We start from the raw sequence: 14,510 nt of genomic DNA on the forward strand, positions 1-14,510 counted from the left end.
CAAGCTGGCACCTGGAGGATGCTTCTCCTGTGAGGATGCCATCATCCTGACGTGTTCCAGAAAGGGTGTCTATAGTTGCACCCACACTTAGCTCCCATGAGAGAAGCCCCAACAGAGCCTGTGATGGTGAAAAAGGGAGAAAATACATTTCCTTATTCAAGGCCCTTCATGTGCACCAAGGCTGTCTGACTGTTGGGCTACAGCTGAAGACTTACCCTGTTGAGTCCAGCACTGCAATTGTGCCTCTGCTAAACTTCCCACCAATGGAAATATCTGATCCTCAAGGCCTGTTGTCTGGATTCTTTTGTCTCACAGGATGTTCCCTTGATGTGGTGCACTCCCCCTTCTCCTAGGAGTGGGGATCCCTGGGAACCAGGCTACTGTGAGTGTTATTGTTCCTCTGGGTCTAGCCATCCAGTGAAGTTGCCAAACTCCAAGCTCATGTTGGAGAGTGTCTGCAAGGGATCTGGTGATGTGACCTGTCCTCAAGTCTCCCAGCCATGGGTAGCAGCACTAGCTCAAATGGGGGTAGCAGGTGAGTGATGTAGACTCTGTGAGATTCCTTGTTTATTGATAGCCTTAGTGTGTTCACTTTCTTGAATACCAGTTAGAGTGGAATGATCTGATCATGTGGACAGACTCAGGACCTCCTGGTTAGCCAGAGTGGTGCAGGCAGTAGTGATAGCTGAGATTATACAGTTGTCTTTTCCTTGGGTGCAGTGTGATTCCACCAGGAGATGCTATCATGGACTGTGTTGGTTGGCTTCCAGCCAGGAGGTGACGCTTGCAAAATAGCACCAGCTGCAGTAGTTGCAGTAGGATTTTCGCTTGCCTTATGTTGCCTAGTGGGGGTACTCTGGTTTCTCAGGCAATGGAGAGAGGCATATAGTTCTTAAGAGTTTCTGTCCTTTGTGTGAAGCTACCAGGGCAAGTGGCAGAGCAAAGCCAGGTGGGAGCTGGGTCAGGGGGTTTGCACTCTGAGTCTTTGCTGGCAGGGCACACAGCAGCCCCTGTGGGTGTTGGGGGATGGGAGCAGGTCTCAGGTCACTGGGTTCACCTTCCAGAAGGGAGTATTGCTGCCTGTGCTGCACAGAAGGGTTTGCACATGGAATGGTGAGGAGCAAGCAGCAGTAAGCCCATGCACAGTTCCCACGCACTTGGCGAGGCAGATCCACTCCCACAGTGTTACACTGGCAGCAGTGAGCTAAGTACCAGTCAGCCTGCACTCAAATTCCAATTGCCCCAGTGAAGATAACAGCTGCCGCTTTCAGATCACGCCCCTCCCCATCCACTGCAAAGCTGGGTGCCTGGCTCCTGCACTCGGGGTTGCAGCCAACTTTTCACTCTCCCCTGCCCTGGTCTTGGCTAAGGGAGTTCATCCCCAACCGAGGTTCTATTGTGAAACTCCCTTGGGGGCTTCCTTCAACCTGAAACCAACTGCTTGAACTTTTCGGCTGTCCTTCGCAGAGTCCCCTGTGTGGAACAGTAGGGAATGGCTTCCATCGGTCCACATGGGGATTTGGAAGTGCATGCACGGGTCTTCCCGCCTTTGCTCCTACTTTTATATTCCACAGGCCTCCCCAAGTCGGTTCCTGCGCTGGTTGGGGTTAAAGCCATCTCCCCCTGCCTGGACTTTTTTCACTGGATATCATGTTAGCTGTGGATTTGTCATATATGGATTTCATTGTATTGAGGAACATTCATTTTACATCTACTTTTTTGAGCATTTTTATAATTAAAAAATGTTAAATTTTGTCATATGCTTTTTTTTTGTCGCTGTCAATATGGTCCTATGGTTTTTGTCCTTCATTCTGCTGACGTAGTGTATTGCATTTATAGGTTTATGTGTCTTGAAGCATCCTTGTATTCCTGAGAAAAATCTCACTTGATCATGCTGAAACACACAGGATTTTAAAAAGACTTTCCTTACATCTCTTCCACTCATTTTTTAGTCTACATGAAATGCACGTTGAAGAGATATTCAGTTTTCCCTGTTGCCCAGTCACTCTCTTCCCTTTTCTACTCTCTGATATTACCACTGAAACTCTCCCAATGTGTTAAGATAAGCAATTCCTTTAAGCAAACTTCTCTCTTGGTAAAATGAGTTTTATCTCAAAGCAGAACTTCTGTGCATTACTGTCTTAGAGTTCCCTCTTTCTTGAAGGGTAGGAATGAGGGAGAAAGAAAGGGATAAAACAGAGAGCTCTGTCTATGTTATCTACATCTATAGTCATATCAATAGCTATATCCATATGCTTATCATGTAATGTTGATTGAAGACTCCACGACTTAGAAAATCTAAAAAGTAACAATTCGCAATTTTTGAATACTCACCATGTGCCAGACACTGTTGGAAATGCCTTACAGCTGTTACTTCAGATGGTCATTATGCCCAAAATAGATATTCCCCTTAACCTGATCCTCCCACCACTCACAGATAAGAAAACAGAAGCACAAAGAGCTGTGAGGATGCTCATTGGTAACTGGTAGAGCTATGATTTGAACTCAGGCACTCTGACTCTAGAGATCACAGGTTTCACTGTTGCTCTTGTCAAATGCCTGTGGCCTTGATTCTATGCCATGACATTTCTGCAGCTGCTGCTCATGGGAGTGAGGGGGGTGTGGTGTGGGGATGAGGGTTTGTGGTTTTCTCCTCCTGGGTTCTTCTGCTTTCTTTGTGTATGCAAATGAATGTTTTTTAAACTAAGTCATCTACATGGGAAACTCAGTTTCTAGCAAATATCACAGATGCAGTCCACTGAAAATAGGTTTTAGTATCCCAGGGAAGTGTCTTAATGAGTAATTCACACCTTATACACATATATATTGGATAGCTACTATATGCCAGGACCTGACATAGAACATGGTGTGCCTTGGTGAATAAAAGAGCAAAAGTAGTTGACCTTTTGGAGCTTATATTCTACTGGAGAAATGACAATAAACAATACACATGATAAGTAGATAAATAGTGTAATATGAGTATATGATTTTATCATGTTGTAGAAATGTCCATATATTCCTTTTATTATTTTTCTCATAAAAAGATGTTCAAATTTGTAAAATGCTTTTCTACATCAAATGAGATAATCGTGTATTTTTCTCTTCATTGTGTAAATATGGTATATTACATTATCATTTGCATATTGAAACATCTTTGTATTCTAGGAATAAATTCCACTTAGTCATGGTGTAGAATCCTTCTAATGTGCTGTTAAATTCAGTTTGCTAATATTTGGTTAAGAATTGTTGCATCAACAAATTATAAGACCAACAGTCAACAAAATGGTATGCAACTGCACCTGATGGAAATTGTAATTTTGCGTTTCAGTGAAAGTTTAGTTTCCAGTGGGCCCCATTTCAGATGAGCAGAGCCTTGCATGTGGGGCAATCTATGGTTCATGATTGCAACAGGAGAGTATTGTTCCTAGATCTGGACTCCAGGATAGGAGATCCCAGTAGGTAGCCAGACATTTGTTGTTTTAATGGAGTATAGCACAAGGGTGAGAGGGGCATTGTTTTCACATGAAAGGCCCTGGATGTATGGCCATAATGAATGGTCTAGAAGCTCCAAAAAGCAAGAAAGAAATTGCTGAAGTCTCCACAGAGAAGAGGTATTTTTGTTTCTTTGCTTATAGGCACTAACAGGGGTGCCTATTGATTTTAATTTGTAAATAAACTTTGTAAAAGAAGAATATGTTGTCACTGGCACTGCAAAACAACTTAGAGATGCTGAATAATGTGATGTTAATATGCATATCACATGAATCTCCTTTGAAGGGGCTGTTATCAGTGTTATGTCATCCCGTGCTCTTGAAGAAATGTAGATGTCATTATTGATATTTAAGCAGGATCCTCACTTCAGGATGGAGAGTCTTGGCAGAACTCCAAAAGGTAACACAAAGCTGCACATAGCACAGCACAAGAAAGCCATCAATGTAAAAAGCCTTCTCAAGTTGTGGAACCAATCAGAGTAGCAAATTAGTAAGCCATGAATAGTTAAAGAGCATCTCCTAGGAACTTTCCACCCCAGTTTAGAATGATCCCATTTTCATTGCCGTTAGTATTGAAAATGGTAAAGTCAGGCTTTTGGGTCTTTACGAATCACTCTAAGATGGCCATGAAGATTTCACTTGGAAAGGCATATGGAGTATGATTTATTTTACTCACTGGTCCTAGAGAGGGAAGTAGGGCATGCCAGGTAGAAAGACATATGAGAAGAGCTCCAAGGAAGCAGGCTCAATCAAGCAGATAGGGAAGCAAGAGAGAAAGAATTCCTCAGCAAGGGCCTTTACTGGAAGTCAGAGTACAGGGTACAAGCAAAGAGCATGATGGGATTTACTGGTATCTTTTTATGGGACTAGGTCACAATATGGGAGGGCAAGAAAGGGAACTCGTTCCAGGGACCAGCCTTATCACACTGGTGCACATGGTCACCTGGGCAGAGTACTCACAGCATGATTGTGGGATGTTGAAGCATCAGAAAAATATGAATTAAAATAAATTTACTCTCTTCCGGTTCTAGGCGCTTTGGGAGCTGCGGCTTAAGGTGCAGACATAGCCAAGTCCAAGAACCACACCACACACAACCAGTCCCGAAAATGGCACAGAAATAGTATCAAGAAACCCTAGTCACAAAGATATGAATCTCTTAAGGGGGTGGACCCCAAGTTCCTGAGGAACATGCGCTTTGCCAAGAAGCACAACAAGAAGGGCCTAAAGAAGATGCAGGCCAACAATGCCAAGGCCATGAGTGCACGTGCCGAGGCTGTCAAGGCCCTCGTAAAGCCCAAGGAGATTAAGCCCAAGATCCCAAAAGGTGTCAGCGGCAAGCTTGATCGACTTGCCTACATTACCCACCCCAAGCTTGGGAAGCGTGCTCGTGCTCACACTGCCAAGGGGGTTCAGCTGTGCCAGCCAAAGGCCAAAGCCCAGGATCAAACCAAGGCCCAGGCTGCAGCTCCAGCTTCAATTCCAGCTCAGGCTCCCAAAGGTGCCCAGGCCACTACAAAGGCTACAGAGTAGATATCTCTGTCTGCCAACGTGAGGACAGAAGGACTGGTGCGACCCCCCACCCCCGCCTCCAGGCTGCCATCTTCATGGGGATGGGGTCCTTCTGTGCTATTTATACAAATAAACCTGAAGGAGGATTTGTTAGCCTCTGTCTATGATCCTGGAAAAATAAAAAAATAAAATAAAATAAATTTACATGTAGCAGGACTTTTTAAATTTATTAATTAATTAATTTTTTTTTGAAACAGAGTCTCAATCTGTCACCAGACTGGAGTGCAGTGGTGCGATCTCAGCTCACTGCAACCTCCGATTCCCCGGTTCAAGCTATTCTCCTGCCTCAGTCTCCCGAGTAGCTGGGATTATAGGCACATGCCACCACACCCAGTTAACTTTTGTAGTTTTAGTAGAAACAGGGTTTCACCATGTTGGCCAGGGTGGTCTTGATCTCCTGACCTCGTAATCTGCCTGCCCTGGCCTCCCAAAGTGCTGGGATTATAGGCATGAGCCACTGTGCCCAGCCTGGACATTTTTATTTACACAACTTGGAGTTGCCATGTAGCATCCTTTTATTTCTACCTGAAACCACTCCCTGTAGCATTTCTTGTAGGTAAGGTTTAATGGTAGTGAACTCTCTTAGTTTTTGTTCATCTGAGAATATCTTAATTTCTCCCTGTTTAGAGGATAGTTTTCCCAGGTATAAGATTCTTGGTTGATAGATTTTTCCTCTTGCAGTATTTTCAGTGTATCACTCCTCTGTCTTCTGGTTTCCAATGCTTCTGATAAGAAATCGGCTGATCATCTCATTGAGGAACTCTTGTATGTGAGGAATCCATTTTCTGTTGCTGCTTTCAGGGTTCTTTCCCTGACTTTAGTTTTCAACAGTTGGATTATAATGTGTCTTAGTGTGGGTCTCTGAGTTTTTCCTTGAGTTAAACTTGAGTTTCTTCCGCATCTGAAATTTGAGGATTCATGTATTTATCAAGTTTCAGAAGGTTTTGGGGTATTATGTCTTTGAATAATCTGTTCCTTTCTCGCTTGCTCTTTTCTTCTTCTAGAACTCTAACAGTGTTTATGTTGATCCATTTGATAATGTCCCACAATGTCCTCAGGTTCTGCTTGTTTTTCTTTATTCCTTTTTCTTTCTATTCCCCAGTCACAATAATTTCAACTATTCCATATTCCAGTTTTCTGAGTCTCTCTTCTAACTGCTCACACCAGTTGGAGAACACCTCTGGTGGATTTTTCAATTATTGGACTGTTTAACTCTTAAGTTTCTGTTTGTTTAATTTTTATAATTTTTCTTTGCTGTTGTTCTTATTTTATTAATGCATCATATTCCAATGTTTCTTTAGTTGTTTGTCTGTTGTTTTCTTTAGCTGTTTGAGCATGTTTAAGATAGTGATTTAACATCTTGGTCTAGTGTCAGGATGGGCCCAGTGTATGAAAAGGGTCTTTGTAGGACATATGACAATGGAAGCAAGAGGTTGGAGTGACGGGAAGATGTAACCATGAGAAAAGGAATGTGGCAGCCTCTAGAATTTGAAAAGGCAAGGAACAGAGCCTCCAGAATACACACAGCTCTGCTGACACCTCTTATTTAAGGGGTAAAAAACATGGTACTTTCATATACATAGACATAGGATAATGGTTATTACAGTCAAGCAAATGAACACATCCATCCTCTCACATAGTTATCGTGTGTGTGTGTGTGTGTGTGTGTGTAGGGCATCTAAGATAGACTGTTTGAGCAAAAATACTGAATTCAATACAATCCTATTAACTCTAGTCCTCATATTGCACAGTAGATCTCTGGACTTCTTCATCCTGCCTATCTGCAATATTCACCAACATGTCATCCTCTATCTTTGTATATTTGAATATTTTTCTCCTTGATTCTATCCATAACATGATTTTAGACTTCTGACCTCCAGAACTATAAGATGATACATTTCTTTTGTTTTAAGATGCTAAGTTCTGATAATTTGTCACATCAACATTAGGAAACTAAGGTAATGTAATTACACTATGGGTGAGAAATTCTCAGAGGCTTAAAACAATGTTGAGTTTGTTAGTTAAGCAACATGTTCAGTGTATGTGGAGAATTCATGGTCATTCAGGCATCCAGGCTGATGGAGCTGACCTCATCAGAGCCTTGTAGGTCTCTGTGGAAGGGAAAAGTTAATCCATAGAGGCTCTTGCAGTTAAATGCACAGCCACAGATTATACCCATCACTTCTGCTCACAACTCAGTGGCCTAAAGCAGTCACATGGCCCCACCCAATGCAATGATTCAGAAAGTGCAGCCAGGCACGGTGGCTCACGCCTGTAATCCCAGCACTTTGGGAGGCCGAGGTGGGCAGATCACCTGAGGTCAGGAGTTTGAGACTAGCCTGACCAACATGGAGAAACCCCATCTCTACTAAAGATACAAAAGTAGCTGGGCATGGTGCCACATGCCTGTAATCCCAGCTACTCAGGAGGCTGAGGCAGGAGAATCCCCTGAACCTGGGAGGCAGAGGTTGGGGTGAGCCGAGATCATGCCATTGTACTCCAGCCTGGGCAACAAGAGCTAAGCTCCATCTCAAAAAAAAAAAAAAAAAAAAAAAAAAAGGAAAAAGAAAGTGCAATACTCTTTATGGCCAGAAAGTGGAGGCACAAATATTCGGCAAAGCATGACACTTCCAAAGGGGGCTCAGGAGCTCCACTCCACTCAGGTTAGCAACCCCATGCTCTTCCATGAAACTAAACCTCTCTGTGTCTCAGCGTCCTCACTTGTAATACAGTCTCATGTTACAGACTTGTTGTGAGGGTTAAATGAGATAATACACGCAGTGTGCTGAGCTTAGGGCCTTCTCCTGGTATGCACCCAGTCATTGAAGTTCATTGATAAACACTTGAGGAAACATTCAAGGTCACGTAAGGATGAATAAATGATGGCTCTGTTACTTTCTAGAAGTGGCAGGTGAGGAGCTGCAGGTGATTTAGCCTGAGGCATTCGTGTCAGTTGCAGCTGGAGAAACGGCCACTCTGAACTGCACCGTGACCTCCTTGCTCCCTGTGGGACCGGTCCAGTGGTTCAGAGGAGCTGGTCCAGGCCAGAAATTAATCTACAGTCCAAAAGGATGCCACTCTCCCTGGGTAACAACTATTTCAGACCAGAGAAAGAGAAACAGCACAGACTATTCCATCCACATCAGTAACATCACCCTCGAAGACACTGGCACCTACTACTGTGTGAAGCTCCTAAGAGCAATTCCTGCCAACGTGGAGATTAAGTCTGGACCAGGGACTCAGATGTCTGTGCGTGGAGAGTACAGTGTGGGCCTCCTTCGTCCCCTAAGTTGTGACAAGAAGTCAATAATAGCACTGTCCTCTCTGTCAGCAACAATCAAGGGTGGCAGTGGGTGCTCACTTTCATGATCTGATGCCACCCTCTTCTACACATCAGGTATATCGAGGCCTGGAGATATCATGCTATTCACTCAAGGCTTGACAGCTGGTAAATGATGGGGAAGTCTGAAACCTTAGTCTGCCTGGCACCACAGCCTTTGCCTCTTCTAATCTGGCCCAGCCATGTTTCCATAGATAAGGGAACTGACGATTTGAGTGACTTTCCCAGGCACAAGACTAGACCTTGCCTGCTGCGTCCACAGAGCACTTTCCCCCTCAGCGTGGCCGAGACTCTTCTTTACGCAACAAGCATTCACCAAGAACCTACTGTATGTGAGCCTCCACCGTGGTGGAGCAAATAGCTGTAAAAAAAAAAAAAAGGCACAAGCTCTGTTCTCACCAAGCTTACATTCTGTTCCCTTCTAATGAGGATAAATCCATCCAGAGCACTGAGGGAGTAAATTGGGTTTTTCTTTATTTAATCTTCGGAAACATCACACTGGGCAGATTCCTGAAGGACAGAGATTCACTGTTTAATCTGATGGCCCTGGTGAAAGGAGATGCCAAGAGCTTTATGGGTCTATCCAGGATGGTTGTGGGTTGTTCAGGAAACTCTTGTGTGACTCAGGGACTGCTTCACACAGTCACTAAAGGCTTCAAGCAGAGCTGGGCCATCTCAGAATGTCGCTCACCTAAGGGAAGAGGTCCCCTAAAAGGATGACTTAGGGGTCCCTCAGTTAAGGCAGCAACAATGCTTATTTTGGGTTTTCTTTCAGAGGCCCTGGATCCTCAGTTTAGCTCCTGGATCTTGGAATGTCAGTGCAAGAAGGACCTTAGACCATTTAGCCCAATGCCCTTTTACAGATGGGAGACTGAAGCCAAGAAATGACAGGGGCCTTGCCCAAGGTCACAGGGCCAGCTAGGGTTGGGGCAAGAGCCCAGATCCTATTCCAGGCAGGCTTCGTTCCGTCCTGGCATTAGACACTCTCTCCATAGAAGAGTCTGGTGCATAGTAGGTGCTACATGAAAGCTCTTTGAACAGAACTGAATAGGAAGCCAGTATTTCTCCTTTTCATAGTTATTCAAAGGTTTAGAATGCCTCTCTCATTCATTCTCTGTGCTCTGTTGGTGATTGGAAAACCTCTCCCAAATGCAAGCCATATAATTTCTTATTGAGATTCCATATAAGGACATAGAGACCTGCTCCATTGTTTACCAGCTGCAGAATATGTCAATTTATGGAAATATTAAGTGCTATTTTGTAGTCTTCTGTTGATGGATATGTAAGTGGTTCCCAACTTTGAGCTTTTGAAATAATTCTGCTGTGGATGACCCTGCACATATGTTATCCTTCTCTGGGGGAAGATGCCCACTGGAAGTGGCATTGCTAAGTCAGAGGGTGTATGTGTTTTAATTTATATGGATGTTGTCTAATTTCCCTCCTACGTGATATAGCAATCAAGGCTCCCCAGAACCCTTGAACATGGGTGGGAACGTGGCTTTATCCTAATTTGCAAATATTACAGACAAAGACATTGAAATTCCCAGGTGGTGCATCTCATACCTAGAACAATGACAGCTAGCAAGTGACTCAGATTTAACTCAGATCTGCTAACTCATAGTAGAGGTCTCACTCCTCTTTGCCATGCTATTGGCCTAAATGACCACTTGGATGAAAGAGGAGGGAGGTGGGAGGGGGCCAAGGAGCAGCAGTTGTGTCAGATACTGTACTGTCATCCTGGCATTTTCTCCTTTTAACCAGTGCTATGAAGTAGGACCCATTTGCTGTCCCTTTTAGAGATAAAGATATTGAGGCTCAGAGAGGGGACCTGGGTGGTGAACAGGTCTGGGAGCCAGGGTTTGAATTCCACAAGCCTGATTGATAGCCCCTGTCTCTGCAACACCAAACTGCACTTGTTAAAGTGTAGAGAATTGCTCCAACCTTCTCATTCTGAACTCTTGATTTGGAGAACTGACCAGCCCAGATAGCCTCAGCTGAGGCCCCTGGGATGGTGTCATGGCTCCTCCTGTCTCCTGATTTCCAGGCCTGGTGCCAGCTCCTACTGCCCCACTCCTCCTAGGTCTCCTCCTGGGCTCCAAGGTGCTGCTGCTGATTGGTGTCTCTGCCGCCTACGTCCACTGGAAGCAGAAGGCCTGATTGTAAGTGTAGAGGAGGGAGGGTGGGCCAAGGGCTGCTCCAGAAGGTCAGGCCAGCAGGAGGACCCAGCCCACATACCACACAGCCTCAGGTTCAGTGGAGTTTGGAGAAGGTGATGGGGCTTCCTCAGCACCCTCAGAAGTCTCAGGGAATCCTCTAGAAGAATCCCAACCCCAGGAAGTGTGTGGGTGCTGCAGGAGGTGGGCTACAGCAATGGTGTTCAAAGATGTCCATAGCACCCTAGGGGCCCATGGAGGAGGTAGGGAGAAGGGGCTGAATGAGGGCCAACTCTGTGGGTGGTCCCTTGCAGGCCATCTCTTGATTATTTGATGCTGTACTCCATGAGGTCTAAGGAATCCCCACTGTAGAGTAATGTTGAGATGCCTCAAGTGGGCTGCTCTTAGTGCTCTCAGGCTCTCAGTGCCTGAGTGGGAGGGATGAGGGAAAGGGTGTCAGGGCTTGCGAGGAGGGCTGAGCAGGTGAAATTCTATCTCAGGGCTGCCTGTCCACCCACGATAGGCAACACAGGAGGAAGACCAGCACTAAGGACATAGCAGGCTCTCAGGAATCATTTCCTGAATGATGAGCAGATGACTAAATGTAGACGTGTTTCCCACAGCTCTTTCCCTCCTCCTCTGCCATGAGGGACCCTCAGTCCGTACTGCCTCCTTCCTTCCTTGAAGGGGTCAGCCTGAGAGAAGTAGCTGGCGAGAAGCTTCCCCAGACTCAGCTCCAAATGCCTGTCCTCCCAGGATATCTGCCTGCCGGCAGGCTCCTGTTGTTCCTTTGCAGAGTCCTTGATGCTCCGGAGCAGGGTCTTCCATTCATGGTGCTGAGCAGGGACCGTAGGATGGGGCTCTGAGAGTGACTCATGACACCTCCCTGGAATATGAGAAACACACCATATCTAATCACATTAGGACTCCTCGCATCCATCGCCTTGGGACTGACCATAAACCACAGACTCTCTCTAGCCTCTCAAGAGTTATTCTGCCTTCTGGATTCCTGCCTACCCCAACTTCCCAGCCTTGTTCAGGTTCACTATTGCTTCCTGAATACAAACGAACCCCCATCCCAATTTTAAGAAAAAATGATTCTCCTTCCTCTTTGTCTCACACCAAGAAAGAAAGAAGCTCTCCCTGCTTTCTCTGTGATGGGACACTTGTTCTCCTAGCATCCTGCAGCCTTCCCAGCCCTGCTGCTCAGGGTAGAAACACGTAGATACACCGCCACAGTCCAACATCCTGGAGTCCTTCTTGATTTCTCATTCTCTCTTTTTTAAAGCCCTGTATTCAATTCTGCCTTTGAAATGCTTATGTCCACTTACGTGAGACAGTAAACGTTTAACAATGGACTTTCTGAAAGGGAAAAACAAAAAGCTGATTTGTAGTGCTTGCCAATCTCTGCAGCGTAATAACTTCCCACATAGACAGTTTCAAGCTATCAACAGTTGAACAACCAGATTGCAAAATTCCTGAAAATTAACAATTGGTTCTCTCGGCTGCCCCAGCACAACACCGAGTTACATGCCTAATTTGCACATTTCTCACCTCCACCACCCCTCCCTGTCCCAGCCAGCATTATCTCTTCTGGTAGCACTCCTACTCCCTCTACTGGCTTTCAGTTTTCAGCCACAGTGATTCTTTGGAAAAGCCTAGGCATAAACTGCTCTGCCTCTTCTCCAACACAGCTACATGGCTCCCTTCATCCCTCCTTCAACTCTTTCTGCCTAATGTCAAGTAATGTAAAACATTCTGTATAAAATATCAATTTCCTTCCCTACCCTGACGTTCTAATTTATCTTAACATGATGAATTTTTCCTTAGCACCTATTACCATCTGTATTATTCTGAATACAGGCAGTTCTCATTTTTCATGGCAATGCAGGATTCTAAAAATGACTGTGCACCCTGAAACCTGGGAAAGCAATCTCCATATCCAATTGGAAAAACAAGGATCATTCTGTGACTTTTACAATTTTTTGTCAAAATATTAGAAACAAAGTTACAAATGTAGGAGGCAATGAAAATATAATGAAATAAATATTTATTACTGCACTGTAATTCAAAGCATTAGAAACATTGAGAGTTCAAGTGCTTTTTGATTTGTAAAAATGTATCAAGAGTAGTTGGATCAGTACTTGCCGCCTTCTTGTACATTTCTGATACGGAGCAAGAATTGTTTCTACTTTGGTGTTTCATCATCTTCCTAATTTTGAATTTGTTTCCAACACCTTATCCTTTGCACTTTCTTTGTTTTTTGTTTTTGTTTTCGTTTTAAATTATACTTTAAGTTCTAGTATACTTGTGCAGAACATGCAGGTTTGTTACATAGGTATACATATGCCATGGTGGTTTACTGCACCCATCAACCCATCATCTACATTAGGTATTTCTCTTAATGTTATCCCTCCCCTAGCCCCCCAGCCCCCGACAGGCCCCGGTATGTGATGTTCCCCTCCCTGTGTCCATTTGTTCTCATTGTTCAACTCTCACTTATGAATGAAAACATGTGATGTTTGGTTTTTGAACAGTTAGTTTTCTGAGAATGATGGTTTCCAGCTTCATCCATGTCCCTGCAAAGGACATGAACTCATTCTTTCTTATGGCTGCATAGTATTCCATTGTGTATATGTGCCACATTATCTTTATCCAGTCTATCATTGATGGGTATTTGGGTTGGTTCCAAGTCTTTACTATTGTGAATAGTGCTGCAATAAACATACATGTGCATGTGTCTTTGTAGTAGAACGATTTATAATCTTTTGGGTATATACCCAGTAATGGGATTGCTGGGTCAAATGGTATTTCTGGTTCTAGATCCTTGAGGAATTGCCACACTATCTTCCACAATGGTTGAACTAATTTACATTCCCAACAACAGTGTAAAGGCTTTTCTATTTCTCCATATCCTCTCCAGCATCTGTTGTTTCTTGGCTTTTTAATGATCGCCATTCTAACTGGTGTGAGATGGTATCTTATTGTGGTTTCATTTGCATTTCTCTAATGACCAGTGATGATGAGCTTTTCTTCATATGTTTGTTGGCTGCATAAATGTCTTCTTCTGAGAAGTGTCTGTTCATATTTTTCACCCACTTTTTGATGGGGTTGTTTTTTTCTTTTACATTTGTTTAAGTTCCTTGTAGATTCTGGATATTAGCCCTTTGTCAGGTGGTAGATTGCAAAAATTTTCTCCTATTCTGTAGGTTCCCTGTTCACTCTGATGATAGTTCCTTTTGCTGTGCATAAGCGCTTTAGTTTAATTAGATTCCATTTATCAATTTTGACTTTTGTTGCAATTGCTTTTGGTGTTTTAGTTTGAAGTCTTTGCCCATGCCTATGTCCTGAATGGTATTGCCTAGGTTTTCTTCTAGGGTTTTTATCGTTATAGGTCTTATGTTTAAAGCTTTAATCCATCCTGAGTTAATTTTTGTATAAGGTGTAAGAAAGGGGAACAATTTCAGCTTTCTATATATAGCTAGCCAGTTTTCACACCATCATTTATTAAATAGGGAATCCTTTCCCTATTGCTTGTTTTTGTTAGGTTTGTCAAAGACCAGATGGTTGTAGATGCATGGTGTTATTTCTGAGGCCTCTATTGTGTTCCATTGGTCTATATCTATTTTGGTACCAGTACAATGCTCTTTTGGTTACTGTAGCCTTGTGGTATGGTTTGAAGTCAGGTAGAGTGATGCCTCCAGTTTTGTCCTTTTTGCTTAGGATTGTCTTGGCTATACAGGCTCTTTTTTGGTTCCATGTGAAATTTAAACTAGTTTTTTCTAATTCTGTGAAGAAAGTCAATGGTAGCTTACTGGGAATAGCATTGAATCTATAAATTACTTTGGGCAGTATGGCCATTTTCATGATATTGATTCTTTTTATCCATGAGCATGGAATGTTTTTCCATTTGTTTGTGCCCTCTCTTAATTCCTTGAGCAGTGGTTTGTAATTCT

General features: G+C 43.7%; 1 pseudogene; it reads left to right on the forward strand.

The window, feature by feature from the left end:
- Positions 1 to 14,510, forward strand: part of LOC106992436 (signal-regulatory protein beta-1-like) — a 59,355-nt pseudogene that overhangs the window by 13,155 nt on the left and 31,690 nt on the right.

Source organism: Macaca mulatta, chromosome 10, assembly GCF_049350105.2.
Source record: "Macaca mulatta isolate MMU2019108-1 chromosome 10, T2T-MMU8v2.0, whole genome shotgun sequence".
In the NCBI taxonomy this organism is placed as follows: domain Eukaryota; kingdom Metazoa; phylum Chordata; class Mammalia; order Primates; family Cercopithecidae; genus Macaca; species Macaca mulatta.